The sequence below is a fragment of the Ranitomeya variabilis genome, chromosome 4 (genome assembly GCF_051348905.1).
Source record: "Ranitomeya variabilis isolate aRanVar5 chromosome 4, aRanVar5.hap1, whole genome shotgun sequence".
NCBI lineage: Eukaryota > Metazoa > Chordata > Amphibia > Anura > Dendrobatidae > Ranitomeya > Ranitomeya variabilis.
This window is the reverse complement of record NC_135235.1, coordinates 180,126,158-180,139,595: the sequence shown is the minus strand read 5'-3', so window position 1 is coordinate 180,139,595 and position 13,438 is coordinate 180,126,158. Positions and strand designations below refer to the sequence as shown.

Here is a 13,438-nt window from a genome sequence, read left to right as displayed (position 1 = left end):
CACTACCATAACAGACCACCGGGGGAGCCCACAAACCGAATTCACAACACATGGGTCTAGAAGTGTCAACAGCAATCAGTATTGCCTGTCACCCAAAATTTTGAGAACGCAAGGGTGACGGGAAAGGCAGCATAACATAAACTCAGCCATGTGTCCAAGACTGCAAACAGTCGATACTTCCGTGTCCTCAACAAGAGGACAACTGACCATGGTCTCCCCCTCCTCCTTGTCCTCAGGCCAACACAACTTTTGACAAGCCTCAGTAATATCATTGTAAATACATTCCCCTGTAGTTTTTATCTCCCCCACCTCATTGTAGATTGTAAGCTGTCATGAGCAGTGTAGTTTTATTTCTGTTTAATTATTGTATTATTGTTATCGCTGTTACTTAGGACTGTTGTGTTTGAATCTGTAAATATGTTGACACTATATAAATAAATATTAATAATAGAACACAGAGAAGCAGGATGGAGATGTTAATTATGGCATCATTGCCGCTCACCATCTTGGTGAATTCCTCAAAGTTTTGGAGGATGGTACATATGTCTGACAACCATGTCCACTCTTGAGATCTTATGTGTGAATTCAGAACTGAATACCGACGGCCTTCTTGATGCTGGTAGTCAACAACTGCCCTCATCTGCTCACAAATCCTTTCCAAAATGTGTAATGTAGAGTTCCAATGCATGAGGATGACATCACACACCAGTCGGTGAGACAGAAGCTGCAATTGCTGCAGAAGCAGGTCAAGGGCGGATGAAGCTCTAGCTGACTTTCTAAAATGGGTACGCAGAGCATTGTACTTTTCCTAGCAGATCTGGCACCTCCATGTCATTTTTCAGAAAATGTTGAACAATGAGCTTAAGCACATGGGCCAGGCATGGAACATGTGTGAGCTCGCCTCGACTCAGAGCAACCACCAGGTTCCGGCCATTGTTGCACATGACCATGGCTGGCTGTAGGTTCAGCAGTGTCAGCCACAGATCTGCCTGCTCTTTCAGAGCTGTACACAAATCTTCATCATTGTGCGGCTTGTCACCTAAGCATATTAGCTTCAGCACAGCCTGTTGCCGCTTGGCTGAGGCAGTGCTGCAGTGCTTCCAGCTTGTGACTGATGTGCTCCTTGCGGAGATGGAGGTTGAAGAGGAGGAGGTGCAGGAGCTGAAGACTGTGGGGGCAACCCAGATTGACGAAGGACCCACAATACTTGTGGTTGGTCATACATGCACCATCCCAAGGTCGGACTGGGTCCCGGGTTCCACTATGTTAACCCAGTGTGCTGTTAGTGTGATGTACAGTCCCTGACTACAAGCACTTGTCCACGTGTCTGTGGTTAGGTTGACTTTACCAATAACTGCATCTTGGAGGGCACGGGTAATGTTTTGAGACACGTGCCTGTGTAGTGCCAGGATGCCACACTGGTACAAAAAGTCCTGCATGTTCGGGGCCTCAGGGTGATCCTCTGCCCTCTCTTTCACTATACATATCCAAGCCCTTGCCTCCTCTGCCCACTACAACTCAAAAACAGTTCTAAGATCCGTACATTCCAAGAAACTGCAAAATTGTTTGTGCACACCGTCATGATCTCCCGCCTCCACTATTGCAACCATCTACTGTCTGGCCTCCCCTCTAGCACTCTTGCACCACTCCAATCTATCCTAAAGTCTGATACCCGAGTAATCCAACTGTCCCTCTGTTATTCCTCGGCCTCTCCTCTCTGCTAGGCCCTTCACTGACTTCCAATTGCCCATAGGCTACAGTTCAAAACCCTAACTATGACATTCAAAGCCTTCCACAACCTGTCTCCATACATCTGTAACATGGTCTCCCAATGTCCAGCTAGGTCATGGCTTCCTCTGCGCTAACCCAGCATGCTGTCAGCGAGATGTACCTTCCCTGCCCACAAGCACTTGTCCACGTGTCTGTGGTTAGGTGCACTTTCCCTGTAACAGCATTGTTGAGGGCCCAGGTAATGTTGTGGGACATGTTCTTGCTTGTGTAATGTCATGACGTTAGACCGGGCAAAATTGTGGCGGCCGGGTAACGAGTACCTTCTGATGGTCACCGCCATCAGGTTGCTTAAAGCTTAGATCTCACATGGGCCTAAAATACAACATTTAGAGTGCAAGCAGACGAGAAATGTGTGAATTTAGTACTGTGGTGTTGGCTGCGTATTTTCGCTTGCGTTCTAAAGACTGGGATATGGACAACTGAAAGGTGTGCTGGGACAAGGATGTGGACAAGCTTGTTGATGGTGCTAGTTGAGTTTGTGTGCAACTGTAGATTCATGGCATGAGGCATCTTTGCATGCAGCATAGACAGGGAATTGGCTTGCACGTACAACATCGGAAGAAGCAGTGGTATCACCCGCAAACATTGTTCATGGAGCCTTGTGTTCAACCAACAAAGTCGGGTGCTTTGCTGCCATGTGCCTGATCATGCTTGTGGTGTTTAGGATGGGAGTTTTGCTACCCCTGCTGATATGGGCATGGACGGTGGTGCAAATGGGCTTTTGGGGTTATCGGCACAGTCTTTAAAAAATGACCAGGCTGTTACGGGGACATTCAGTGTCTCCCTCTCCCACACCACCTCCTCACCTCGACCCCAGTCTTTCGGTGTTCCCCAAGGCTCAGTTCTGGGACCCCTACTTTTCTCCATCTACACCTTCGGCCTGGGCCAGCTGATGTAATGGCACGGTTTGCAATATCATCAGTACGCTGATGACACGCAGATCTACCTATCTGTACCTGACATCACCTCCTTACCGACCAAAATCACACGTCTTTTCGCTAATTCATCTTTTTTTGCTCGCTTTCAAAAAGTGGACATGGACAAAACAGAATACATCATCTTTCCACCATCTCAGGCTAATTAGACATGAGAGCTGTGTATGCATCATTTGGTACCACTTTAGTAAGAGGGAAAGTTTGCCCAAGAAAAAATGATGTTACAGACATTCACAGCCTTTTTTGCACATTTTTTGCAGCTGTGATCTTCATCTTCTTGGTTTGGATGTGGTAAATTTCAAAGTGGCCCTCAATACCATCATCGTCCATATCTTGTAAAGGGGAAATCTGGTGTTTCCCAGGGTTGTGGTTATCTACATTTTGTGGCATTCCTTTAACAGTGTTCGTTACACTAGAAAAAATAATTGTTGAGTGGGACATTTGGATATTATTGGTAATATGTATGGGTGAAGAATGAAGTAGCTTGTGCCACGGGTGTGTTTATAGTTACGGATGGTGCACTGCTCTTTAAACTTTGTTTTTCACAAGCATCCATCATTTTGTTTGGTTTTCCTACAACACTGATCTACTTTCTCTAATTCAGCATCTCTCGAACATGTTGCACTTTGCCCTTTAGACAGACACGTGCATCTTTGGCAATGTATTTTTGACAGGCATTTTTTAGGCCAAGTCTAACACACGCACTTAGTGTATGGGCATTACAAGTGTAGGAGACCCGCTCCTTTAAATTGGGAATATGTTTTAATGAGGCCATCCTCCACCTCTCATCATTCTCCACCACTAGATCACCAGGGTTCACGTGTTCCATGCTGCTACAGTCAATTTTTGGGCAAAGGTGTCTATGATCCCCATGAAATATTTTTTTTAAATTTACCCCCCATGAGCAAATGCTTGTCAGGCCATGCACTCCGTTACAAGTCTCAAAGACCCATACCCCTACATTGGGCCTACTTCTTAACTCGCTGTCCTCCAATGTCTCTTCCTTATCTCCAACTACGAGACCTGGGTGAACGTGTTCTGTAGTGATTAAGGCGGGTGAATGTTGGGCAAGAGGGACTGTGAGGGCAATAGTATATTTTTAAAAAAGGTACCCCCAATTGAGGAATTGTTTGTCAGCTCATGAACTCTATTACAAGTCTCAGAGACCCACACCCCTACATTAGGCCTACTTCTTAACTCTGTCTCCTGCAATGTCTCTTTAACTGCCACTAGATGACCAGGGTGAATGTGCTCTGTACTGTTATAGGCCGGTGAATTTTGGGCAAGGGGGCTCTGATGGCACTATTTTTTTTTATTAAGAAAAGGATACTCCATTGGGGAATTGTTTGTCAGCTCATACCCTCCATTACAAGTCTCAGAGGCCCACACCCTTACATTAGGCCTACTTCTTAACTCTGTCTCCTGCAATGTCTCTTTAACTGCCACTAGATCACCAGGATTAAGGTGCTCTGTACTGTTAAAGGCCACTGAATTTTGGGAAAGGGGGTCGTGATGGCACTAGTTTATTAAAAAAGATACCCCCATTGGGGAATTGTTTGTCAGCTCATGCCCTCCATTATAAGTCTCAGAGATCCACACCCCTACATTGGGCCTACTTCTTAACTCGCTTTCCTGCAATGTCTCTTCGTTATCTCTGACTACATGACCTGGGTGAACGTGTTCTGTACTGATATAGGCCGGTGAATTTTGGGGAAGAGGGGCTGTGATGGCAATGGTATATTATTAAAAAAGGTACCCCCCATTGGGGAATTGTTTGTCAGCTCATGCTCTCCATTACAAGTATCAGAGACCCACACCCCTACATTGGGCCTACTTCTTAGGCCGCCGTCACACTTGCAGTATTTGGTTAGTATTTTACATCAGTATTTGTAAGCCAAAACCAGGAGTGGGTGATAAATGCAGAAGTGGTGCATATGTTTCTATTATACTTCTCCTCTATTTGTTCCACTCCTGGTTTTGGCTTACAAATACTGATGTAAAATACTGACCAAATACTGCTAGTGTGACGGCAGCCTTAACTTGATTTCCTGCAATGTCTCTTCCTTATCTCCTATTACATGACCTGGGTGAATGTGTTCTGTACTGATATAGGCTTGTGAATGTTGGGCAAGAGGGGCTGTGATGGCAATAATATATTTTTAAAAAAGGTACCCCCATTGGTGAAACCACATCCTTGTTGGCAAAAACTTCATAACATTTGTGTATCATAAAGAGCTCACTTGAAATGCTCCTTTTTTGTGTTGCCTGGTTGCTCACATTGGACACAATACACTTCATATAAATTTGATAAAGCAATGCTGTTAATTTGGCTCAGTAGTTCATTACAAATATTTCTTTGTCCACTAGATTAGTTTCTCTCCTTGAGAGCCATAACTTTGACTGCATCAAATGTACAAATGGCGAATATACAAATGGCAATTTGGAATCCAGATTAAAATACTGTATAGCGAATGCATTCAGACAATTACATAGCTGCATTTCTTGTAAAACATTTACAGATGTGACAGACAATGATTATAGTGACACAATCTTGAGAAATGTTTGTTTATTCACTTCATAAACAGTTCTAAGCCTCTATATGTTTGATGTTTGTCATTGTAAAATATTAAGGTTTACTGAATCTCTGCCTGTGGTTGTTTGATCTAAATCCTTGTGGCTTTTATATTCTAGGGGTTTATGGCCCCTCATCTTATGACTCCATGTTGTCTCAGTTTTCATCCAACCTTGAAAGCTGGCCACTTGAAGGTGTGGGTGAAACTAGAGTTACGACATAGTGTAAATCACTATATTAGACCAGAGAAACATGGCTAAGACATACCAAAACTGGGGTACCTGTACATGTACAGTTTGCTGATACCTGCATAATTGGGGAAGCCCATGCAGTGTAGGTAATCTCCCATGGGTTCTCTGTCTTGATGTTGCTTCTCTGATATTCTAGATGGATGATGTTTAAAAGCCTCTTGTTGATGATGTAACTATACTGTATGTAGTTAATCTTATATATACAGTACGTAATCATTATATGTATTTAATCCTTATATGTACTTATTAACCTTTTTATATTAAGTACATATACAAAAGTGTACGCACTCATACTATTCAATCATACTATTCCTTTAATTTTGTACTTTGCAATAAAATTGTGTTGTATTGCAAGTATTAGCCTTCTTTAAAGCTGTATCTGAACCTTAGTGTTAAAAACATGGAAAATAAAATTGCCAAATTCTCCTGTAAATAATTATGCAAAGAGGGAACCATCATACCATTAAAAAATACAAGTGGATTTTCATGGGCCCAACCAGTATGTGGTTTCATAGGCGTAATGGGGTGCATATGACTATGCAGCAGGGCTGGCCTTGTTGCCAATGTGTAAAACAAAGGAGTGTGGGAGTACAAAATGCATATTTTGAAGTGGATTTTCATGGGCCCATCCAGTATGTGGGTTCCAAGGCACAATGGGGTGCCTATGACTGACTATGCAACAGGGCTGGCCTTGCTGCAAATGTGTAAAACAAAGGAGTATGGGAGGACAAAATTAATATTGTGAAGTGGATTTGCATGGGTCCATCCAATAAGGCTTATTGGGGTGCATATGAATTGGTAGCAGGGCAGGCCTTGCATTCAATGTAACACTTTTTCAGGAGTGCCTCCTGGACATCTTATGAAAGGTGTATTGTGGTGTGTTGTAATTCTTGGCAGCCCATCCACTCACAGCATATGCTACAACAGCTTAGGAGACCCACTGTTTCATAATGGCCCTTTAAGAAGATCAATGCTGCCTGATGCACCAGTAAAAATAGGCTCTGTGACTTTAAGAGTTGCTCCTTCATAAATGAAACAAGATGGGTCTGCTTATGAGTCACACACCACATGGCCAGCTAGGGTTGTTAAATATTACAATGACATTTCCCAGTGAATGTATTTGTAGTGATTTAAAGCAATGTTAAAGTTGAAAAATGTTTCAAAAACGCTGCGTCTGAACTAAGCCCAAGTGGGGGAGGAAATTTTCAGTCTGGGGTTAATTATTTGGCCTTACAGGAAAGTTATTAACCTGCAAAGGATTTGCTCTAACATATTTCCCAGCAAAATGCATTTTGGTTTTGTTTTAGTGTGTTTTTTGTGGCACCTTGAAAAATGGCATGAATCTCAGAAAAAAATGATTAAAGCTGTGAACAAGGAGTCAGGAATGCTTCTGGGGGCGAACCCCATGATGTTCCTGTGTCATTTGAGCAGTGTTTCCATCATTTTCAGATGTTTTTAGACCTTTAAAGGACTCCCGGGGGGATTGTGGTAAAAATACTCGCGTCTCTCATAGACTTACATTGCGTTCGTTGCTTAGTTCGAGTACCCGAGTATTCCAATTTGCTCGACCTGAGCAACGAGCACCCGAGCATTTTAGTGCTCGCTCATCACTAATTATTAGTTATCCAGTCTGGTGAATTCTGAAAAAAAAATCTAAACAAACTACAACTGTATTGTCATTTTTGTTCATTCCACCTCAAATAAAGTTAAATAAAAAAGATCAAAATGTCAGATGTATCCTAAAATAAAAATGACAGTTCATTATGTAAAAAAAAATCCACATGAAGCAAAAAAATTTTTTTAACTGATTTTCTCATGCAAAAGTAGAAAAACATAAAAACATTATAAATTGGTTATTATTGTAATTGTATCGACATTTACTGTAAAACTTTATAACTTTTTTTTATCAGTGTATGCATGCTGACTCACTGCAATTGTGCAACAAATGAAAAGCGTAAAAGTTAAAATGTCAAAAAACAATAGCAGAATAGTTTTTTGTGTTCTTTTTTAAATATTAGGTTGTGTGTATACCTTAAAATGGTGCCACTGAGACATTCAACTCTTCCTGCAAAAAATAAGCCCTGATATAGATATGTCTACTATAAAATAAAAAAGTTATGACTCCTGGAATATGACAATGAAAACATTAAGGTTAAGTTAGGTCCAGTCGTTAAACAGGACCTTTCACAAGTTTGAGCATGTAAACTCCTTAAAGACCAGAGGCATTTTCCTTTTGCATTTTTGTTTTTTGCTCCCCTTCTTCCCATAGCCATAACTTTTTTTTTTTGTGTGGTCAAAATGGCCATGTGAGGACCTGTTTATTGTGGGATGAGTTGTACTTTTGAATGACACCATTGGTTTTAACATATTTTGTACTGAAAAATGGGAACAAAATTCCAAGTGCGGTGAAATTGGAAAAAAGTGCAATCCCACAGTTATTTTTTTTTATCATGTTCAATAAAAGCTAAAACTGACCTGCTATTATGATTTTCCAAGTCATTACAAGTTTGTAGACACCAAACATGTCTAGGTTCTTTTTTATGCACGGTGGCGCAGTGGTTAGCACAGCAGCCTTGCAGCGCTGGAGTCCTGGGTTCTAATCCCACCTTGGACAACATCTGCAAAGAGTTTGTATGTTCTCTCCGTGTTTGCGTGGGTTTCCTCCGGGCACTCCGGTTTCCTCCCACATTCCAAAGACATACTGATAGGGAATTTAGATTGTGAGCCCCATCGGGGACAGCGATGATAATGTGTACAAACTGTAAAGCGCTGCGTAATATGTTAGCGCTATATAAAAATAAAGATTATTATTATTATTTAAGTAATGAAAAAAATTTCAAAGTTTGTTAAATATAATTTTTGCCATTTTCTGATAGGGTGAGGGCTTAATTTTTGCTTGCCGAGCTGATATTTTTTAATGATACCATTTTGGTGCAGATATGATCTTTTTTTTTTTTCAAATAAAATTTATTGGGTTTTACAGTTATCGGGGAGGGGGAGGAAGTAGGCAAAAAAGAAAGGGTAAGGGGGAATGAAGGGAGGGAGAGTGGATAAAGGGGGGGGAAAGCAGATATGATCTTTTGATAGCCCGGTATTGCATTTCAATTCAGTGTTGCGGCGACCAAAAAAATGCATTTCTGGTGTTTTCACTTTTTTTCTCATTACGCCGTTTAATGATCTGATCAGGGTAATTTTTTTTTTTATATGGATCGGGTGATTCTGAACACAGCAATACCAAATATGTGTATATTTGATTTTTTATTGTTTTATTTTGAATGGGGCGAAAGGGAGGTGATTTGAACTTTAATATTTTTTTTATATATTTTTTCAAAGTGTTTTTACTTTTTGCATGGTAAAATAGTCTTCATAGGAGGTGCAGCTGTCTGATCGGCTCTGCTACATACAGGCAATGATCAGATCGCTTGTATATAGGAGAAATGCTTACTTGCTATGAGCGCCGACCACCGGGCGGCGCTCATAGCAATCCGGCAATGACAACCATAGAGGTCTGCTGGAGACCTCTGGTTGTCATGCCGACCCATCAATGTTCCGTGAACAGGGTCACCAATGGGCGGGTTTAGTTACGTGCTTCCTTTAAGCGCGAGTTAAATGCCGCTGTCAGAGATTGACAGCGTCATCTAGTTAACAGCCGCAAGTGGATTGTGATTCCACCTGTGGCTGTTGCTGAACATGTCAGCTGTATATATCAGCTGTCATGTACCCGGAAAGGTGCAGGCTCAGCACCAGAGTCTGCACCAAATGGGGAGTCTGACATCGGTGTACTATTATGCCCGATGTCGGAAAAGGTGTTAAACTAGACACATTATGGAATAATGGCAGCATAGCTAAATAAAACAGCATTTTTATTTTTTAATTTCTCTCCATTGTGTAAATATTATTTTGTTAAGTTTATGTGTTATAATTTATGTTATATGCAAGGGGGCATTACCAGAGGTTTTCAATGTGGGTGTACTTCTTCCCCAGGCAAAACATACACTGAAAGAAATGACAAGCTTTCTTTTGTGTGAGACATGTAATGAAAGACAGTCTGCTCCCCTCACTGATCTCACTGCAGAGCTGTGTGTGATTACAGTCCAGGAAATATAGCAGAACTGAGAGTGATTGCATATATTTTACAGCTTTCATCCCAAAGCAGTCACATTGGGGGTAGAGTAAATACCACGAAGGTGATTGTTATACTAACACTTAAAAGCTTTCATCTCACTGCGAGAAAACCAAAAGGAAAACTAGCAAAATTTAAAAAAATTATATTATAATTATAAAAAAAAAATATTGAAGGTAGTTATAAAATCATGATAACATGCATGGACAAAAAATGACCAAAAAATGGGAAAGGAAAGAAGGGGGGGTACAAAACCTTACTCGTTTCAGACAGACAGGTCCTTAGTCATAGAAATACCTTCCCCATTTTTTTTTTTTTTTTCCATGTTCATCTTCATGATTTAACTAACTTCAATAATTTTTTCTTTTTTATCATTTTTGGTTCCGGTTTTCCTGTGGCTCTACAATGAAGATTCTGGCCCTGTATTTTTCTGTGCATCAACACTTGGATTCTTTATTTATGTCATTAACAATGGTGAGCTGATTAAACCTTTTTGTGTTCATCTCACTTTTGTCAGTCTGAGAGAAAGCCAGTACAGCAGAGCTTAGTCCTGTCTCATTACAAACACATTTGCAGCTGCAACTCTTAGTGATGTCAGTTCTATTTTATTCTTCCTACCCACACACTGACTGCCATGAGATGAAATATAAAAGGTGTATGTAATCACACTAAGCTCTGCTGGAATCCAATACTTTGTGATCACACACAGCTCTGCAGTGAGATAAGACTGTCTGTCATTACATATCTCACACTGAGAAACCTGCTCTAAGCTATTGTGGGGAATGTGTTTTTTACCCAGTATGTTCATGCCTGTTTACGATTGGTCAGCATTAGTGATGAGCGAACTTGCTCGAATAAGTTGTTATCTGAGTGTGCTCGAGAGCTAACCGAGTGTCTTCCGCTTACTAGAAATATATGTTTGATTCCCCGCGGCTATGTGTCTCACAGCTGTTACACAGCTGTAACACATGCAGGGATTGCCTATATGTTAGGCAATCTCTGCGTATGTCCATGTAGCCACTGGGTCTCGAACATATCTTTTGGGCACGCCAAAGACGCTCGGTTAACACACGAGCATGCTCAGATAACGCCTCAGTGTCATGCAGGGAGAAGAACACGTCCCCAAAGACAAATCTCTGGTAACACCCTGACTTATCAGAAATTGTAACCTAAACTTTGACAAGCTATTATCTTAGCATAGAGAGGATAAAACATATCTACAGGTGCACTGTATAGAATCTATCAACTTCTTTGGGGCAGATGTAAGACAAAAATGACCCTGTTTGTGCAACATTTTTAGCAAAGAAAATGAACATATCAATACAATATTGATAGAGTAGACCTCTCTCACTGTCTATACTGATCCTTTTGTGTATATTTAAAAGTTTGTTTTTATAACTGTTACTGAGCTGTATTTCCAGTACATTGTAGAAAGGTTGTGAATATCACCCTCTGCTATTTTAAATATACTCTGTCATCACAAAATGACTGTTCAAACCAAGTACAAGCGCTCGGTGATCCATGGCAGGGCCAATCATTTAAATACAACTTCCCACCTATTTGGTTTCTATATATCGGGGTTGTCAATTAGAGAAGAACTATACTATAGTGCAGTTCTTATAGAACTGTAATATATTCTAGAACTATACATATAGTACAGTCTCAGCAAAATACCCAAGATGGTGTGACATTACAGGTTCGCACCCTTTTGCTGACACGCCGAAATTAGAGCAGCTGTGACTTCGGAACTTTCAGAGCCAACTACCTTCACCAGTGGTCCACCGCTTTTGGTGGGCACCCACAGAGAGGGCGTAACAACAAGCTTAGGAAGGTGACAGTCCATTGAGGCATGTGGCCAGGTGACCAGATGGTCCCAATCTTGGCTTCTCCGAAGGTCTCCATAGAGTCAGGTGGCCGGATGGTCCCTACCTGGCTTCTCAGAATGCCTCCATAGATTCTGTGATGGTCAATAGAGCAGAATCGTATTCTTCCAGCTAGGACCATGGTCCTTAAGCTGGCATTCTGTACAATGTCGTCAAATCTATGTCACTGCAGATGGAGCTATGGTGTTCTGGCTGTGGTTTTTTTTTGCTTCTCTTTATCCAGAAGGATGCAAAATCCAATTTTATACCCACATTTGTAAGTATAAAACAAATCATCCACAGGTCGGGCAGGGATGAGTTTACTCTCATTGTTTGAGTATTTAATCAATCTGCATAGTTTGTCCTTCTCTGTTTTGCAGATCAACAAACTAGCTAGCCTGGTACAATGCGTAATCAATATATTAACAAACATCAATTGTTCAATTATCCTAAGATAGCACACAAGGAGCTGCAACAAACAAACTCAAAAGTCAAAATCCAGGCTCACACGAAAAATAGTCTGTGTGCTTCTTGACCAACCAAAGAAAAACACCTAAATTCAAAAGTCAACCTAAAGATAAAAGCCTATGTCTCCTGGCCTACTGAAAATAGATGTCTGAATAGTTAAGATTAAATGCTCTGTCATTACATTGCTCCCCCATCTTAATTAGCCAGACATTATAGGATTCCAATCATACTTCTCTTGGTCTCTGGCCTGACCTGGTTGATTCCTCATGTAACTGATGAGAATCGACTCATATCTGTTGCATCCACACATGGCTTCCTCCACAGCCCGTGGTTCCTAGATAAAATCCAACTGTGTGTCTGTGGCCTGGAATTCAATCCGACGGAGCTGGCACAGCTTTTGTAGTTGCCATTTCTTGTTGTGTTTAAACATCCACTCTGGTCCTCTTCCCAAGGCAGAGCTGACTTAGTTGGACATGGTAGCATCCTAAACCTGCTGTGTATGTGTAAGGAGACAGCAGGCACGTAGGATGCAGTAATGGAACGTAGTCAGAGCAAGGGTTAACGGGATTTAATTCTACAGTGGATACTCCACGCAGGGAGAAGTAGAGGAAAATTTTCTGAATACAAATTACTGTAACTTGGAACATGGTAGTAAAACAAGTAACTAAGAGAATACATTCAGAGGAAACAGACTTATCAATCTGTTGCAGTCCTCAGTGTATTCCCTGGGTGCAATGGTGCCAGGTGACCAGATGATCCCAACCTGGCTTCTCCAAATGTCTCCATGGGTTCTGTGTTGGTTAATAGAGCAGGACTGTATTCTTTCAACTAGGACCATGGTCCTTAAGCTGGTATCCTGTAGAATGTCAAATCTGTGTCCCTCTTCATGGAGTCATGGTGTCCTGGCTGTTGTTTTTTTTAAAGGTTAGGGACAAGGTGGGATGAGTTTAACTCTCATTGTTTGAGTATATAATCAATTTGCATAGTTTGTCCTTCTCTGTATGGCAGGTCAACAAACTAGCTGGCCTGGTACAATGGGTTATCAACATAATAACAAGCATGAATTGTTTAATTACCCTATGTCCCTGTACCTCAAAGATAGCAGACAATGGGCTGCATCAAAGAGCAACTCAAAAGTCAACACCCAGGCTTATGCGAACAATAGTCTGTGTTTCTTGAAAAACACAGATTAAAAAGTCAACACAAAGAACCTATGCCTCCTGGCCTTCTGAAAATAGACGTCTGGATAATTAAGATTAAATGCTGTGTCATCACAGTGTATTTAGATGTTTAGCTATGCCATGGTGCATTGATTTGAGGGGCTTTGTTTAAACAGTTACACTGTGCTGACAGAGTCCCTTTAATATAGTAGATGAAATATTCTCTAACAAACTCGTCAACTAACTAAAACATTGAAAATTAACAGTGGAATAATA

The 13,438-nt window shown here is 41.1% G+C and overlaps 1 protein-coding gene across 3 annotated transcripts in view; it reads left to right on the top strand.

Annotated features, from left to right (window-relative positions):
- Positions 1 to 13,438, top strand: part of LRMDA (leucine rich melanocyte differentiation associated) — a 2,082,283-nt gene that overhangs the window by 866,247 nt on the left and 1,202,598 nt on the right. The window lies entirely within an intron of this gene.